Source organism: Cricetulus griseus, chromosome 3 (assembly GCF_003668045.3).
Source record: "Cricetulus griseus strain 17A/GY chromosome 3, alternate assembly CriGri-PICRH-1.0, whole genome shotgun sequence".
Classification (NCBI taxonomy): domain Eukaryota; kingdom Metazoa; phylum Chordata; class Mammalia; order Rodentia; family Cricetidae; genus Cricetulus; species Cricetulus griseus.
The window spans coordinates 273,366,899-273,383,523 of record NC_048596.1 but is presented as its reverse complement, the minus strand read 5'-3'; the positions used below and the strand labels follow the sequence as shown (position 1 = coordinate 273,383,523).

Here is a 16,625-nt window from a genome sequence, read left to right as displayed (position 1 = left end):
ATGGGGAGGAGCAGGAATGAAGGAGTGTGTAAACCAGGAGGCGGATGCTGGACACGTGTGTGTGTGTGTGTGTGTGTGTGTGTGTGTGTGTGTGTGCGCGCACGCGCGTGCGTGTGCATGTGTGTGTGTATGTGTGTGTGTGCATGTGTGCGCGTGCGTGCATGCGTGCGTGCGTGCGTGCGTGCGTGCGTGCGTGTGTGTGTGTGTGTGTGTGTGTGTGTGTGTGTGTGTGTGAGACATTGTGTCATCTCCCCCACCCCATCCCCTTGTCACCATGGGCTCAGAGGGAGACTATCAAAACAGATAAGGAGCCTGAAGCCCACTGGGCTCATCTTACAGTTGTGGGGCTTGATCAGCTTGGCCTAGATGGATGGGCATCCATCATGGCATCAGGGGGGCTGCTCACCTCTGCTAGGGTGCCTGGTGTGAGAGGAGACCCAATGAGGAAGAACAAACAGGTGGAATTACTGTCCAATAAAATAGAGGTGAGATGGAAGTTTTTTGGATTGTCCTTTTCTGTTCTGTTCTAATCCTTCCTGGGACTGCCTGTTCTTATCTGAAATTGGTATTAAAATGGACACAGAGCCCCCATGCGTAGGTTCCAGTCCTATCTCCAACTGTGGGGTGCTGGGCAAATCTCCCCTACCTGTGAGATGCTGATAACATTTCGGAACTCTTAAGGATTCAAGGAGGCAGAGGAAGGGAGTGAAGCCTGCTAACCCCCTAAGTGATGCTACATGGATTAGCCACAGACCCCAGGCCCTTCCCACAAGCCACTCCACACAAAGCAAAATGTGTGTCTTGTCCAAGTCCCTCCAGAGGCTTGAAGAGACACACCATGAAAGAGGTCAGTGGGATATAACCTAGCAATAAAAAAAAGAATTATAACCAAATACAAAAGCACAGAAGAATCTTAGCTATAAAGGTCAGGGAATGAAGACTTAAGAGTTTAATCTTGGTGTGACTTCGTTAATATGAAGTTCAAAACCAAACCAAGTGTCCTTAGGAGGAGAGTTGAAAGTTGGGGTGGTGGTTCCTTTTGTGGGGGAGGTGAGAATTGTAAGAGGGGAAAACAGGGTGTCTGTGATGCTGTCAGCTTCCATTCCTGGTTTGGGGTGGTGAATGTAGGTACTGTCTCTTGGGGAACAATATGGGAAACTTTGTGAATGCAGGTGTGTGGTTGAAATAGCTTCCTGTGTTGAAGGCCTGGTTCCCAATGAAGCAGGGCTTACAAATGGGGGGGGGGTTCCTGGGAGGTCAGAGCTGGAGAATGTCACCTCCCTCCCCAGGTGCGTCCTGGAAGAGTCTACCCACCCCACCCCCTTCCCCAGCTTCCTGGCTGCCCTGTGGTGAGCAGCTCTTCCTCTGCCACCCTCTGCTATGGCGTTTCTTTTGCACCACAGTCTACAAGTAACAGAGCCAACTACCCATGGAATGAAACCTTGATTCAAAAATGTTTCCTGTTTTTTAAAAATAATTATTTGTATTTTATGTGTCTGAGTGTTTGGTCTACACATATGCGCAGCACCCACAGAGGTCGTAAAGGGCATTGGATCCCTATAACTGGAGTCACAGGCAGTTGTGAGCCCCCACGTGGGTGCTGGGAATTGAACCTGGGTCACCTGCAAGAGCAGCCACTGAGCTCTTCAGCCCTGAGCCGAACGCCTCTGCAGCTTCTCCTCCTTTGTGAGTGGATTTCCTCAGGGTTTTGTCACAGCAATGGGGAGATAACTAACACAGCTATATTTCAAGGAAAAAATCCCGAAGAAATAATCTAAAAACAAGGATTAAATAACAATTCCATCTATAGTTTTGTTTTAGGACAGGGTCTCAGCTTCGTGGTCACAGCTCCCTATCTTAAGCAGCAGGGGACAACAGGTAGGTCTTCTATACATCTGTCTGTCTATCACCTCTGCTTTTGTCTATCCTCTCCTGAACCCGTCCCCCGGGTGGGCCCTGTGCCTCCCTCCAGGCTCTCAAGCCCCATCACATACCCTCATTATCCCTGCAGTCCTTCTGTGACTTAATGTTGTATCCTGCCAGTTCCCAACATCAGGACCACTGCCTGATCCATTTCTGTGTCCCCAAGCTGAGCATAGATCCTTGCATGGTGGCACAACAGCATGCTGTGAAATGACCCAAGGGAATTATTCTTAAAAAATTTTTTTTGAGACAGCGTTTTACTATGTAGCCCTGGCTTTCCTAGCACTTGCCATGTAGGCCAAGACAGCCTTGAATGCACAGAGATTTGTTACGATAAATCTTTCCACCAAAAGCCGCCTGGGCCCCACCGCCACGTGTGAGCTTTACGCCAGCCGCCTGCCCGAGTTAGGCCCAAATGAATACAGAGAAACTTGTATTAGGTTCAATGCTGCTTGGCCAATGACTAGGATTCCTCATCTGCTAGCTCAGTCTTAACTATCATAAATCTATATATTTTATAAGACTTATCTTATAGGACACCTTATTGGTGTCCCTCCTTGCCGGTGGATCACATTGTGCCGCTGGAGAGATTGGTTTGCCTCTGCCTCCTGAGTGTTGGATTAAGGGTGTGTGCCACCAGACCCAGCTTAGGAAACCGCTTTTATTTTAGGCTCTTATTTGCCTTACTAGGGAGCTCATCATTTGCTGTAGATAGACTTTGTTGTCTTGTGACACACCTTCTAGATCAATGGTTCTCAACCATCCTAATGCTATGACCTTTTAATACAGTTCCTCATGTTGTGGTGACCCCCAACCATAAAATTATTTTTGTTGCTCCCTCATAACTGTAATTTTGCTACTGTTATGAATTGTAATGTAAATATCTGTTTTCCGATGGTCTTAGGTGAACCCCGTGAAAGGGTCATTCAATCCCCAAAGGGATGGTGACCCACGGGTTGATAACCACTGTCCTAGAGATTTCTGTTCTCTAGGATAAATGCCCCTAACTTACATATTTACACCTGTGCCCACAGATGGATCTCTTTCTTGCCTTTTCCCTTTGTTGGGGAAGCACAATCGGCACACAGCCCTGCGCTGATCCTGTCTCCTCCATCGTCACCTCACTTGGTTCAAGAGAACAACTTTTGGAGGCCAAAATGGTGATTGGTCAGGGGACGAGGCAGACCCCTTTCCTTAAACCTTATTCCCTGGGGACACCAGATCCTCTCATTACGAATAGTGTGGGGTGGTTCAACAGGGATCAGGATATCAGGGCGGGGTGGGGGGGTCATGAAATTCTTGTCATCGGAGATACGAGAATGAGAAGTGGCTGGCGGCAGCCGGGAGTTATAGACTCGATGTCTCCAGACTCAGTGGGGGAAAGGAAGAGACATGGTGTGAGTGGAGGCCGTTAGATACGCTGTCTCATGGACTTCATTCTCCTTGTTCTCCGCGTGCATCCCGCCTTTTATTTAGGACACCCTGCACTGAAGGTGCAGAGGAAGAGACGATCCCACACACACCATTGCTATGTGAGGACACTGGGTCCTGACGCCTGGACCCCCAGGTTCCCAGACTGGCTGCAGGTCATGCTCCTTGTTGTAGGGGACACAGGCTCAGGGAATATATGCTTCCACTATTTTCTCCATCTCTAGTGAGGCCGTTACTGAGACTACTCAGGGGCACAGCGAGAAGAGAATCAGTGACCACGACTTCCAGGCTGAGGTGTTTAAGAACAGACGGCCCCTCCTCTCCTTGCCTCCCTAGCTACATAATGATGAAGCCAGGCTGTCTCCCAGAGCCACCACGTGGAAGGAAACTCCTTGTTTTACAGCTGATGTCATGTAAGAGAGAAATGTCTATGACTGAGCCAAGCCACACAGACCTTGGCCTTTGTTGGTTACCACAGAGTGATCTCTCCATCTTCCACAAGCAGCCCCTCCCCTGTCACTGCCACAGTACTGTGTGGGAGGCATGGGGCCTAGCTTCCATCATAACCCAGCACAGTGGCTCCACAGAGCTTGTAGCCCAAGAGCGGCGGACAAGAACCACTAAGTGTTTAGAAAAAAGAGTGTCAGTATTGTGACCAGAAGGGAAGGGGACCTGTGGATGTCCAAAGAAGGGCAACAAGGCAGAGGGAGGAGGAAACCACAGGGGATTTTCTCCAGGAAGTGACATTTCATCTGAGTTACAGTGGACCAACAGATGTGAATTCAGCACCGACCAACTGGTGCATTACTGACTTCACTCAGCACAATATTGCTACCTTTTGCTAACTGATGATATTTAAGGATGAGTTTCCGGTAGAAGTATGGATTTGACATTTCACTTTAAAATAAATATTACAAAATGACTAAAAACAAAACAAAACAAGCAATGCTAGGGACCATTTTCCTGTGTGGTGTCAATTAATTGCCTTGAGCCAGCAGTGACTGTCATGTAGATAGAGACACATAACCAGGTTGCTACAGCTCGGGGAGGGGAGGGCATCCTGTCCTCTGATTGCCCCCAGACAGCACCACAACTGAGGTTCACAACACCTCAGTCAGTGGATTCTCTTCCAGGTGTGTCCTACCTGAGACTGTAGCTCAATACAAAATCACAAATTTACTTCAAACATTGTGAATCTCTCTTCTTCCTCTTTTCTCTTTGTAACTTAATTTTCTGGTTCTCAGGGGTCAACTTTGTATATGACAATGTCATTTTTGCAATGTCAAAAGGTTGGGCATGCCATTTAGATTTCTTCAGCCCCATATATCTTAGACTTCAGCAATGAGGCCAAGGCCACTGCTTTAGCCTCTTTATGCTCCCTTGAGCTCTAATCTAGAAGATTCTAGAAGCCTGAGAGGGAGCCTATGCACTGGCCACTGATTGAGATGGTGACCCTGGTCTAGCAATACTGAGAGAAAGAAGACCCCAGGGACTGTCCCCAAGAGTCAGGCTGAGGGAATCACATTGCTGGGGGTCCCTTGGTTCTTTGGAAGGGACCCCTCCTGGTGTGGGTTTCCTAGAAGGCCTCTTTCCTTCTTTTGATCTCAGCTCTCTCTCAGCTACAGTCCTACATGTTGTGTGTTTTATCTTTCGTGCTTTCTCTTGGCCCAGAGTACACACAGCCAAGCCCACTGGGACTGTGAATCTCAAGCTCAGCTGCAACTGGTGCATCCCATGGAGGCCTTAAAACTGCCATCTCAGCTCCTTTTCCAGACTCCCTGAGTCCCTGGGTAGCTGATGACACCTGGGAACCCCCTTTACGGAGAGCAGTAAACCTCTATTAGATGCTGTTATCAACACAGCTGAACTCACACATGACCCTTCAAGGGCTGATGTAAATAGTTTGGGTTTACTCCTGGTTCTTCAGAATGCTAAGCTGGCCCAGACTATCTCTTCTGGACCCTCAGCTCCCTCCTGGTGGAGCCACCCAATCATTCTTTTTAAGGTCAGCATGGCTAGATATCAGAGGCCTGAGATCTGTTCCAGACCTAATTTCTAGCCACAGCCCAGGTCTTAGTGACTTTTTGGCCAAGCTTCTGTCCTGGTCCTTAGACCTTGGTCTCAATCAGGAAATCCTCAGACACTTCCAGGAGATGTCCCCCAAAGTTTGGAGGTGTGATAGTGAGAGACATCCCTGCATAAGGGCTTGAATGGGCTCTGAGCTGGCTAGGGACTCCTGCAGTGTTCCCGCTGTATTAGTGCCTCCTTACTCAAGGGATATCTTGATCCTTTTGACTCTTGTACATTTTGCTTATTGTAGTCCACGGTTTGTACATAATAAGAGGAAGTGTTTCACTGTCTCATCTTTAATATATATGCTTTTAGCAAGGGAACGTGAAATCCATTATAAGCAAGAATCCAGTATATCTTGATTTATGATGGGGTCACATCCTGATAAACTTACTGTAAGTTGAATATATCATAAGTAGAAACACATTTAAACACCTTTATGGAATGCCCAGCTTAGCATCACAGTACATGGTGGATTGTTGTGTTTCCCTTTGTAACTGGGTGGCTGACCAGGAGCTGGGCTCCCTGACACTGTCAGGCATTGCTGGAGACAGGATCATACAGCATTGTGTGTGTGTGTGTGTGTGTGTGTGTGTGTGTGTGTGTGTGTGTGTATGTGCGCATGTGTGTGCCAGAGGACAACTTTTGTGTTGCTCCTCAGGCACTGTCCACATTTTAAAGAATTGCATTTATTTGTTTACTTATTTGATTACTTGTTGGTTTGTTTGTGTGCTCCTGTAGAGGTCAGAGGGACAACTTTGGGTTCTCTCTATTATGTAGGCTTTGGAGATTGAACTCAGGGTGTTAGGCATGGGGGCAGGCATCTTTCCTCACTGAACCATCTCACTGACTCTAAAGATACAGCCCAGGCTAACCCCAAACTCATGACGTCCCTGTCATCGCTTCTTTATCGAGTTCTACCACTATGTGACACCAGAAGCTTTTTGTTGTTGTTGTTTATTTGTTTGCTTTAAATACAGTTCTTTCTTTAGCCTAGAACCTGCTTTGCCTTAGTGAATGAGCTTGGCACTGGGTCCACAGACATAAGAGAGTTCGAGTGGAGAGAAGGAAATAAGAATTCAGAGCTCTGTCCTTCCTAAGCGACAGACACCATGACTGGTGTTCTACATAGATTATTTCACTCCCCACCCCCACCCCAGCTTCATTCATGCCCTACCTCCGTGATTTCTGTCCTACAAGCGCTATTCATCTACCTGGCAGCCCTCTTTACACTGATTTGCCCTTTTAAAAACACACAATTTTATATTAAAAGAAAATGCCAGAGTATTTCCATAAATCAGAGTTTGATGTACAGCTTCCTTATTTGTAACGTGCACTGATTGTGAGCTAATAAAATAACATGCATGTCTCTGTATAGCACCTCAAGTCATCTTACACAGCATTAGTCTTGTGTGGGCCAGCCTTTGGGGAAGCCAGCAGCATCTCAGCTAATGTGGCACACACTCCTAGGAGGATGCTTCACAGACAAGAACAGTCTTTCCTGAAGTCCCAGAGCTGTGGAGTAGTGGGGCTGGATTTGAACCCAATGCCTACCTCTGGGTGCGTAAGCCTTTTCACCTCCAGTACTTTTCAAATATATGTATTTTTAAATCCAAAGATACCTTTAAAAATAAAACTTTACACAGGATCCCAGTACATAAAACAAATAAAAGCAGAGATTTTGTGATTAAAATGGGGCTGGGAATTCAGGGTTCCTTTTGTGTTGGGAGGGCTGTTGGGCTGTTGGGAGGGCTTCCCTGCCACCAGCATCATCCTATTAATGTCTCGTGAGACCCTTTCTCAGAATCCTGTGCCTCATAGGGACATAGTTTCAAACCCACAGTCTGTTACTGTCTCTTGGTTCTATTTAATCCAATTTTCTCTGTAGACTCCTGAGGGTTGAGTTATGGGTCTGTCCTGTCCTTCCTGGTTGGGCCTCTCTGCTTTTAAACTTTGGCCACCTTGGTATTTTGAAATTTTCCACCTTGACATCTTGAACTATTCCACTGGCTTTCTAAGCCTTGTTCTGACCTCATTGTTCACCCATTACCCACTGATGTAACTGTACCCCATGTTTCAGGGGGCACAAAGGGGACAGGAAAACTAGGAGCTCTTTCCTTTTATGGGTTTTTCACTGGTATTGGGGAACTGATGCAGGCATGCCCTGAAGCTCATTTACCCCAAAGCTCATTTGTTCCCCAGATTCCTGTCTTCCCCAGGACCCTGGTTGCATTCTGCATAGAGACTGAGATAGAGCCAGCCAAAGTGCCCCAGGGATGCTGACTGCCTTCCTCAGTGATGACAGAAGTGGACACCCATCCCTGTGATGCCGGGGGTCCATTGATGCCCATCTTGGCCCTCATCCTAAGACGCTCTTCCTTTCAGCAGAGTCTGACTTACTCTGGAGTTAGTCGCACCTTACTCAGACCCTATATGCTCTTCCCAGTGAGAGCCATTTATAAGTATCCCAGCAATCACCTGGCTCCAGACTGTTTTCCCTTCTCACTGCAGAGTTTGTTTGACCCCTAACTTAGAGGTCATGATCCCTATGAAGTGGGATTTCCTAAAGGGATCCTCTTTGCCCAGAAAGAGAGGAGCCTATGACCTTAAAAATATGGGCAGATATAGGCAGAATTCCAATAAATTTTAAATACTTCTAAATGGTACTCTACCTCACTGTATCCTTGGACCATACTGACACTACTACTGCTCATTTCCCTAAGTCTTGAGTACAGCCCTGGTCCTCTCTGAGATGCCCTGGGATGTCCTCAGAACATCATCTTTGGGGGTCTCCCTTGTTCTGTAAGGAAGGTCTCAGCTAAGGCTAAGCCCCAGTTCTGGAGGGTTTGTCTCGGTGGACCATGTGTATTACTAAGTTCAAAAGTTTGCAAGTCAGTTTATGTCAAGCCAATTAGATAACTCTGCTCAAATCAAACCAAGTCAGTCAACACCAGCCAGAGTTACTTACTATGACCTCTGTTTATTCATACTTAAGCCAGGCTGTCATCAGGGAGAGAGAGTCCAGCAGTGAAAAAGATGTACTCCCAACTCTCCAGGAATACTTTCGTTTTGAACCAAGATTCCAATCTCAAGATTTCCCTGAGCAAAATGTTTCCCATGCATGAAACACTGGAGAGAGGACCCTATGTCTCCAGCCTTCTTCCTAAGGTTTGCTTTAGTGGTTTGAATGCTGGTCCCCAGCTGTAGAGCCTTTAGGAGGTGGAGCCTGCCTGGTGGAAGGTCCCTGCGTGTGTCCTAGGTCCTTATCTAACTCCTGGTCTTTACCATGTGAACAGCCTTTTACCTCACACCTGCTGCTGCAGACAGCACAGCTCCCACCACCACAGGACACTGAAATCTCTATAACCATGAACCAGAACCCTCTGTCTTCTCTGAAGTAGAGGGCAGCTGCTCTGTCACAGTTACTATTACCCTTCTCAAACCACCTTCTGGGGTATTGAGCTGAGCACCTCCGATGGCAGAGCTAGCTGTCCCCTCCCCTTATAGGGTCTGCTGTGTAGGGATCTTGACCTAGTCCGTCATCACTCGGTCAGTTGTTTATTTATTCACGAGCTTTCACCAAACACTTAGTACAGATGTGCCCAGTACTATACAGACATTACCTCATTTAATTCCCTGTGACAATTAAATTGTCTGGGTCTTTGTGTAATCAATATAAATCTAGAGCCATTTAAATGGCCAGCTAGCATGTAACCCAGCCCTGTTGCCAAAGCCATCTTAGCCCCCCCCCTCTCTCTCTCTGCTGCCTGTTACAACAACCAAATAGACTGTAGTCACCATTGCCTGAGGAAACACATTCTATATGGAGGGAAGGGAGGATTAGTGGATATTTTATGGAAGGGCCAAATCCCACCTGACTAGTTTATTAGAATTCTTTGAGAAGTGAACTATACAGGGAGATAAATAGTGACTTTCACAAAGGCCTTTGTTAAGTTTCTATCCCAAAGCCTATTAATAAAATTGATTCATTATAGAATTGGGCAGAAGTGGGTGGCAAGTGGGAGGGAGCCTATTTTTATATGGATAGAGAACTGGCTTAGAGACAAGAAGGAGGGTGGAGATGATGGGTGCTTTTTTAAACGGAGAACTAGGGTTCTCCAGGAATTGCTATTGAGTTAGGTTCGACTGAAGCTCAGGCTACAGGCACTGAGCACACTGTGTGTGTGAGCCCTGGTCCAAACACAGGGCAGCCCAAGTTAGCAGGGTTCCGTTCATCAGTTAGAGGATCCAAGGAAGGTAGTTTTACAGAACGCTCCTCTGCAGGGAGCTGCAGAAGGTGGCCAGGGAGCAGAAAGACCTCCACGTTGTGGCCCGAGGGCTGGAGGTGGCGTTAGTTCTGTCACTGACTGTGGGATATTGGGCAGTTCCCTTATCCTCCTGTGTCTCAGTTTTCTTTCCTTTCTTTCCTCAGTTTTTCTTTCCAACACGGTAAAGTGTTGGCTCTGATGGCCTGGAAGGTGGAACACCCCGAGTGGAGGACACTAGCTTGAAACAGGAAATACTAACGAGAAAGTTTCAGTTCCTCATAACCAAAATGCCCAGCTATGTCTCTGTTCTGCGATGGGATTTCTCCTCCCACCCCACCCCCATGACTATGAGGCAGAGAGCCATGAGGTCTGTGGTGCTGGGGCTCAGAGCCCAGCCTGGGATTCCTCAGTGGCGTTGTCTGTGAATGACTCAGCATCATAAATAGCTTCCATCTGGATGAGCCATGGTATCTATAGCGTTCAAGCGATCTCTGTATCCACACACTCTCTCTCTGAGCAAATATGTGGATCACTGTATGCTAAATATGAGGTGGCCTGGAGACGTTCCTCCTCTTAAAAGACTATTTGCTATGAAACTCAGGGCTGTTTATTTAAAGAAACAAGTTTACAACTATGCACATTACGGTGGGGAAGAGCCGATGTGGATGGACGGATGCGGGGGGGGGGGTGCTAGGCTTGGCCTGCTAACCGGCAAGAGAGCCGAGGTTGATTGCTCCATCCGTGGTCCTTCTGTCTTTGCAGAGATATGGGGGTGGGTAGGAGAGGGGAGGGGTGCTGTGATTCAGTAGAAAGAGCAAGGAGCTGGGGGTGACAGGAGAGGCAGGTCCTGCCCAGCCCTTCCCTTCATCTCCTCACAGAGGATTGTTAGTTCTTTCATTCTTGTTAAACACTAACCACTAACCCTGTGTGCTGTGCATGGGCTCCTGAGCCACAGGCAAGGAGAGTGAATGGGAATTCGGCCTTAGGCCCTTGTCTGTCCTATACACTGTGGGCTAGCCCTGTCCTGTACACTGGTCTAGCCCTGTCCTGTACACTGGACTAGCCCTGTCCTGTACACTGAGCTAGCCCTGTCCTGTACACTGGGCTAGCCCTGTCCTGTACACTGGGTTAGCCCTGTCCTGTACACTGGGCTAGCCCGTCCTGTACGCTGTACTAGCATGTCCTGGTCACTAGGCTAACCTTGTCCTGTATACTGGGCTAGCCTCAGAGCTTCAGTTTTCTCATCTGGAAGCAGGGATGAGAATCATCACCTTGGGCGTTGAGAGAGAGCACTGGATAAGACAATGTACCAAAGATGCAGCCTAAACCATTGCACCGTCCCTCAGCTGACCCATCTCACTCTAACTTGGAAATGGAAGATTGACCCCTTTCATCTTAGTCCCAGGCAAAAGGCTCCCCAGAATGCCACCCATGGCTATGACCTTGGGCAGCGCCCTTACCTGTGCTTCCGGGATGAGCTGGGATGCAGGAGCCTTAGGCACCAAGCAGGATCGATAGCATGTCACAGATGCTTAGCTTCCTAGAGAAGGAGAGAGGATTTGGAGCTAAAAGAGAATAGCCAGGGGTTGGGCTTCCCCAGTGCCCTCAGCCACTACCGTCTCTGGCCAAGACCACCACTGCTTTTGCTGGTTCTAGCAAAGGGCTGGGTGGGATGGGGCTCTGCCTGGCATAATCTGTTGGCACTTGCCCATCTTGTTTACTCACAAGGCACTTGGATGTTGCCAACAGGGTATCTGATTGGTGTCAGTAGACACATTTTATTGTCAGTCATGTCTGGTTTCCAGTTCCGGCCTTGGAGATATCTGTTGCATCTGCCTGACACTCTGCTCCCTCTGCTGTATAGTGGGGCTTTAACAGGGCCACTTCCTGCATGGAAACTGGACCCTTGGCTGTGAAGACACATAGAACATGAGCCCCTCAAATCCCAGTTTCTTCCCTCACTTTAGTCTTGGGGATTCCAATCTCTCCCTAAGAGGCAGGAGTTGGCTCATCCTCATCTCTGTTTCCAGACCTTGCACAAGGTCTGCCAATGTCAGTGCCCCGCCAGTGTTTGTTGACTGAGCCTGCTCTCACGGTCTGGTGGAGCTGTCTTTACACACTGAGGATTAGAAAGGTCAGTTTAGGGGAGAACAGAGGCAGGAAGGCAGTTGACGCGTTGGTCAACTGTACATAGACGGAGCCATTGAGCTGGGACCCCAGGCCACAGTGCTCGCACTGTCACTCCTGGGGGCGGGGTGTCTTCTGACTGAGCACCAGACTTAGGCTGTGGAGGCCTCCAATGCCTGCTTTCCCAGTTCCTGCCAGCACAACCTGTTACTTCCTCCTGGACTCTCCCTGTCTTCTTTCCAGTGCCCTAGGGCCACTATTTGTCATTTGCCAATGAAGGATGAAGGGCTGCCTGGTTCACACAGGCACTATGTGGTGAAGCAGAGTCCCCCAGAGATGACTCTAGGGCCTTTGTCACCAGTAGTCTTCAGGTCCAGTTGGACAATGAACCCATATGACCCCATCTTGTGTGACTCTACTTAACCTTCACCACACACAGTTCCACCCTTCAAGCCCACTGTTGGGATAGGGGCGCCTTCAGGCTACTCCCCAGAGCCCAGGACTGAGCAGGATTTTGGTAGTGTCTGATGAATGTGTGAATCAGTAACTATGTGGCTGGGTGAGAGGGACAGGCCAAGTTCACATGCTATGGTACAGCAGTAAAAGGGACAGATATGATTCCTACTCTCAGGGAAAATCAGCAACTGGGTTGGAACCATGGAAAAAGTACTGTTTTCTGATTGACTGGGGTGAGAGAGAGAGAGAGAGAGAGAGAGAGAGAGAGAGAGAGAGAGAGAGTGAACAGGGGGTGGAAGGACTACATTCTGCCCAGGAACAGCATCTAGAATGCAAATGGCAACTTGTACGTCTTTGAGTGGGCCACCTGGGTGTGGAGATCAACTACCTGACCTTTAAAAAGTAAACCAAGAGAAATGGGTGGTATAGTTAACTGCTTGGTGTTAACCTCCTGCTGAGTCCCTAAAGCTAGTACTTCAGGCTTTGGCACATGGTAGGTGTTTAGTAAACTGTGGAATGAATGGGAGAGAACAGGTCAGGATAACTTCCGTCTCAGAGCTCGTGGGAATCAAAAGCATAAACTCTCAGGTTGGCTGCAGACCCTTCCACAGCTAGCTATCCTAACTGCACAGGGAGGGCCTCAGTTTCAGCACCCTATCTCACTACCTGGCCAGTCCATTGTCATAGCGTCCATCTACAGAGGACGACAAGGAGGCTCAATAAGGACCTGACCCATCGCTGAAATCCAGGTCTCCTGTCCTACTCTGGAAGTGAGGTGTGGGCAGCTGCCAAGAAAGCAGTCAACTGAAATATGGCGTGAGTCCCACTCTGCTGCAGGCGTATCAAGGAATCGTAGGGACTCCCCTAGAAGATGGACTGGCCTGAAGCTTAGAGAGACCGAGAGGGCAGTGGGATGGGAAAGGCTTGCTGGATAGAAGGAACACACATACACACACACACACACACACACACACACACACACACACACACACACACAGAGGCAGTGTGTCCATCAGGAAACTTGGAAGCATGTCACTAGGCTTGGGGCAGGGTCAGTAGGTCCCACTTGTGTGGGGCCTCAGAGCAACTGGGGGGTGGTAGAGAACCCTTGATGGGCCCCAGATTTGTGCCTCTGGGCTAGAGGAAGCATTGGACTTGAGTGGGAGACGGTGGGAGCTTGGATCGTCTTGCCAGGCTATGGACAGTGAGGGGCATGGAATAGAGATTCCCGGTATGGGGATGGGAGAAGCAGGAAGCAGGATTTATGCTTGAGGAGGTGTCAGGCTGAGGGAGAAGGGACTCAGCCTCCCACACTGGGTGGCATAGTGACATGGAGAGACTGCAGAAAAGTCATCCCGGGAGATTCTTTGATAGACCTCAGGAAACTCTGTGGCAGGCTCTCATCCCTGCTCCGGCTCCTGCTGGAGCCCTAGCAGTTCCTTGATTGCTTCAAATGGGATCCTAGCCATCACCCCATGCTTACCTTGACAACCAACGTCTGGTGGCTCCCACCACCTCTGTCCCCACTGTCTACCTCTTTCCCATCTGTTCACCCCATTTCCATCCTACAACATTGTTGCCCCACCCCCAGCCTGGACCACTCGGGGCATCTGCCCTTCCTGTTTCTTCTGCCTGCATGCTTCCCATGGGCAGCTTTTTTTTCCTTTTATTGAGATGTTAGCTTCACTACTTCTTCCTGGATTCTTCCCTGGATGCTTTGTTAAACAGGCCCACTCTCTGTTACACACCCCCTCTTTAATTTACCTCTTAGAATTACAGAACCTGGCAAAATGATTTTATGTGTTTGTTTTCTTTTCCCCCATTAGACTGTGAAGACCAGATCCTTGTCCTGACCCAAGAAGGATGGCTCAGGGAGACACTTCCCGGTCTGTGTCTGCACATTTGGGAAATGGGAGGATGCACATTACTACACAGGGTTATTGACAGCATTGCAGATACATGGCCTGCCAAAGCCAGAGTGACCCCAGGGAAGCCACCAGTCATTCTCCATTCGTGAAACTGAAGCCCAGAGGAGGATGGGACTGGCTACATGGCCTAGCGAAGAGGTGCTGGGATGGGTTTCTCTGATGTTGGAGAAGTGCCTGGCCCTGTACCCTGCTCTGAGTAGGCGTTCAGCAGTGAGAGCTGGCGCTGGGCTCCTCCAGCCATCTGCTGCTTGAACTGAAAGACCCTACTTGCTTGCCTGGCTGTCACAACTTCCCAGCGAGTCAGCCACAGGAATTCTAATGGCAGGGCTTTTGTGGGACACAAAGATCTGCCTCTCGAAAATGGAGAAATGCATTTCCTCTGCATTGGCAATTGCCACGCCCAATGTCTAGGCAAAGATTAACTTCTGAACCCTATGAAGGGTTGCTTGTTGGGGCTTGAGGGGGCAGCTAGGGAAGTGCACACATCACTGTCTTTTGTCACAACAAAACCTGCCCCTTCCCCAAGACAAACCTCTCTACTGTTTGATCTATTTTCAGGGAAATGGTTTCCTTGTTGCCTTAAAAGCATTAATCTTCTCAAGGATGTGAGGTTTCTGATCTGTCTTGTCCCACTTGGTCACTGACTCAGCGATATATTCTGTAAATTGAGAATACACTAGGCATTCTTATAGGTTCTGAGGATGTCACGGAGGCACAAAATATAACCCACCGTTGCTATCCTACGGACCCAGGAGAGACAGATGGCAAGAGTTCTGTTGGTAACTAGCTGTGTGATTGTGGGCTAATTCCCTTCCCTCTCTGGGCCTTGAGGTTTTGTTGCACCCCACTTCTAGACTCCCTTGTAGAATGTTCTGATGGCCCTCTTTGAGTACAGAGCAGGACAGCCACCTTAGCCTGTGACTGTAGGTCCTGCAGAGCACCTTGTTCACCCTCTCTTTTTTGCCCCCCTTTATTTAGCAGGGTCTACACTGCTCTTTTTGTTTTCTTTTATTTTGCACCTGTGGTGCATGTATGTGTGTTTGTATGTACTCACATGCCTCTGTGTGTGTGTGTGTGTGTGTGTAACAGAGGTCAATGTCAGGTTCCTGCCTCAGTTCCTTTTCTACCTTATTTTTTGAGATGGGGGATCTCACCAATTCGGCCAGATTAGCTGGCCAGTAAGCCCCAGGAAGCCTCCTGTCTCTACCACCAGCACTAGGATTTTGTATGCACACAAATCACACCTGTTTTTTTTTTTTTTTTTTTCCCCGAGACAGAGTTTCTCTGTGTAGCTTTGGACTCTATCCTGGCACTCGTTCTGTAGACCAGGCTGACCTTGAAATCACAGAGATCCTCCTGCCTCTGCCTCCTGAGTGCTGGGATTAAAGGCATGTGCCACCAACGCCCGGCTCATACCTGGCCTGTTAGATGGGTACTGGGTATCTGAACTCAGCAAACACCTTATGACTGGGCCATCCTCCAGCTCTCACATTAACTCCCTGAATGCCCCACAGTTTAATCCTTACAGAATCCCCTTGAAAGAGGGACTTGGATTCATCATCTCTACTTTAAGGATGAGGATGTGGGGGCTGGAGAGACGGCTCAGAGGTTAAGAGCACTGACTGCTCTTCCAGAGGTCCTGAGTTCAATTCCCAGCAACCACATGGTGGCTCACTGCCATCCATTATGAGATCTGGTGCCCTCTTCTGGTGTGCAGATATACATGGAAGCAGAATGCTGCATACATAATAAATAAATAAAATCTTAAAAAAAAAAAAGAATGAGGATGTGGAGGCCACAGAGAGAGAATTCAGAAAGCTTCTCAGTGGAGGGGTGGGGTCTGAGTCAGGCAGCTTAGATCCCAGGCCATGCACCCCTCTCTGCCACTGTCACCTCTGCCTGCCTCTAGGGGCCTCCCAGAGTCCCTTTCCAGTGACTCCTTCTTAGCCTCTGCTCCAGGGATCCTGCCCATGCCCGCCCTCGCCATGGGCGGATGCCGTCCTTGTCTGTTTGTCTGGATGCTCATCTCCACTGCCTATTCTGCCCCTAACCCAGCATCCTGGGTCATCCACCCTCCATACAGCCACCAGAGACTTATTTAAAAAGCAAAATCAGTTTTTATCTCTCTTTTTTTTTTGTATTTTGAATAAAACTCCACCCTGCTGGAAGGCTCGTACTGTTTAACCCTGCCCCCCCCTTCCCTGCTCTCATCTATGGCCAGTTCTGTGCTCATTCACTCTACTCCAGACACACTGGCCTCCTATCTGTCCCCAAGCAGCCCAGGCTCACATTTAGCCATTTGCTCCTTTCAGAGGGCTCATCCCCACAATAGGACATGACTGTTATTTGGACCTCAGTTCCATATCACCATTTCCATATCTATCTGCTTAGGTGTTTCCATATTTATCTTTGAATTGTTTGT

General features: G+C 48.6%; 1 long non-coding RNA gene across 1 annotated transcript in view; it reads left to right on the top strand.

The window, feature by feature from the left end:
* Positions 1 to 15,416, top strand: part of LOC118238620 — a 46,706-nt gene extending 31,290 nt beyond the window's left edge. The window contains exon 3 of the long non-coding RNA XR_004769418.1: positions 14,102 to 15,416. This is a non-coding gene — a long non-coding RNA (uncharacterized LOC118238620). The remainder of the gene's footprint in view (positions 1 to 14,101) is intronic.
* Positions 15,417 to 16,625: the final 1,209 nt, after the last annotated feature.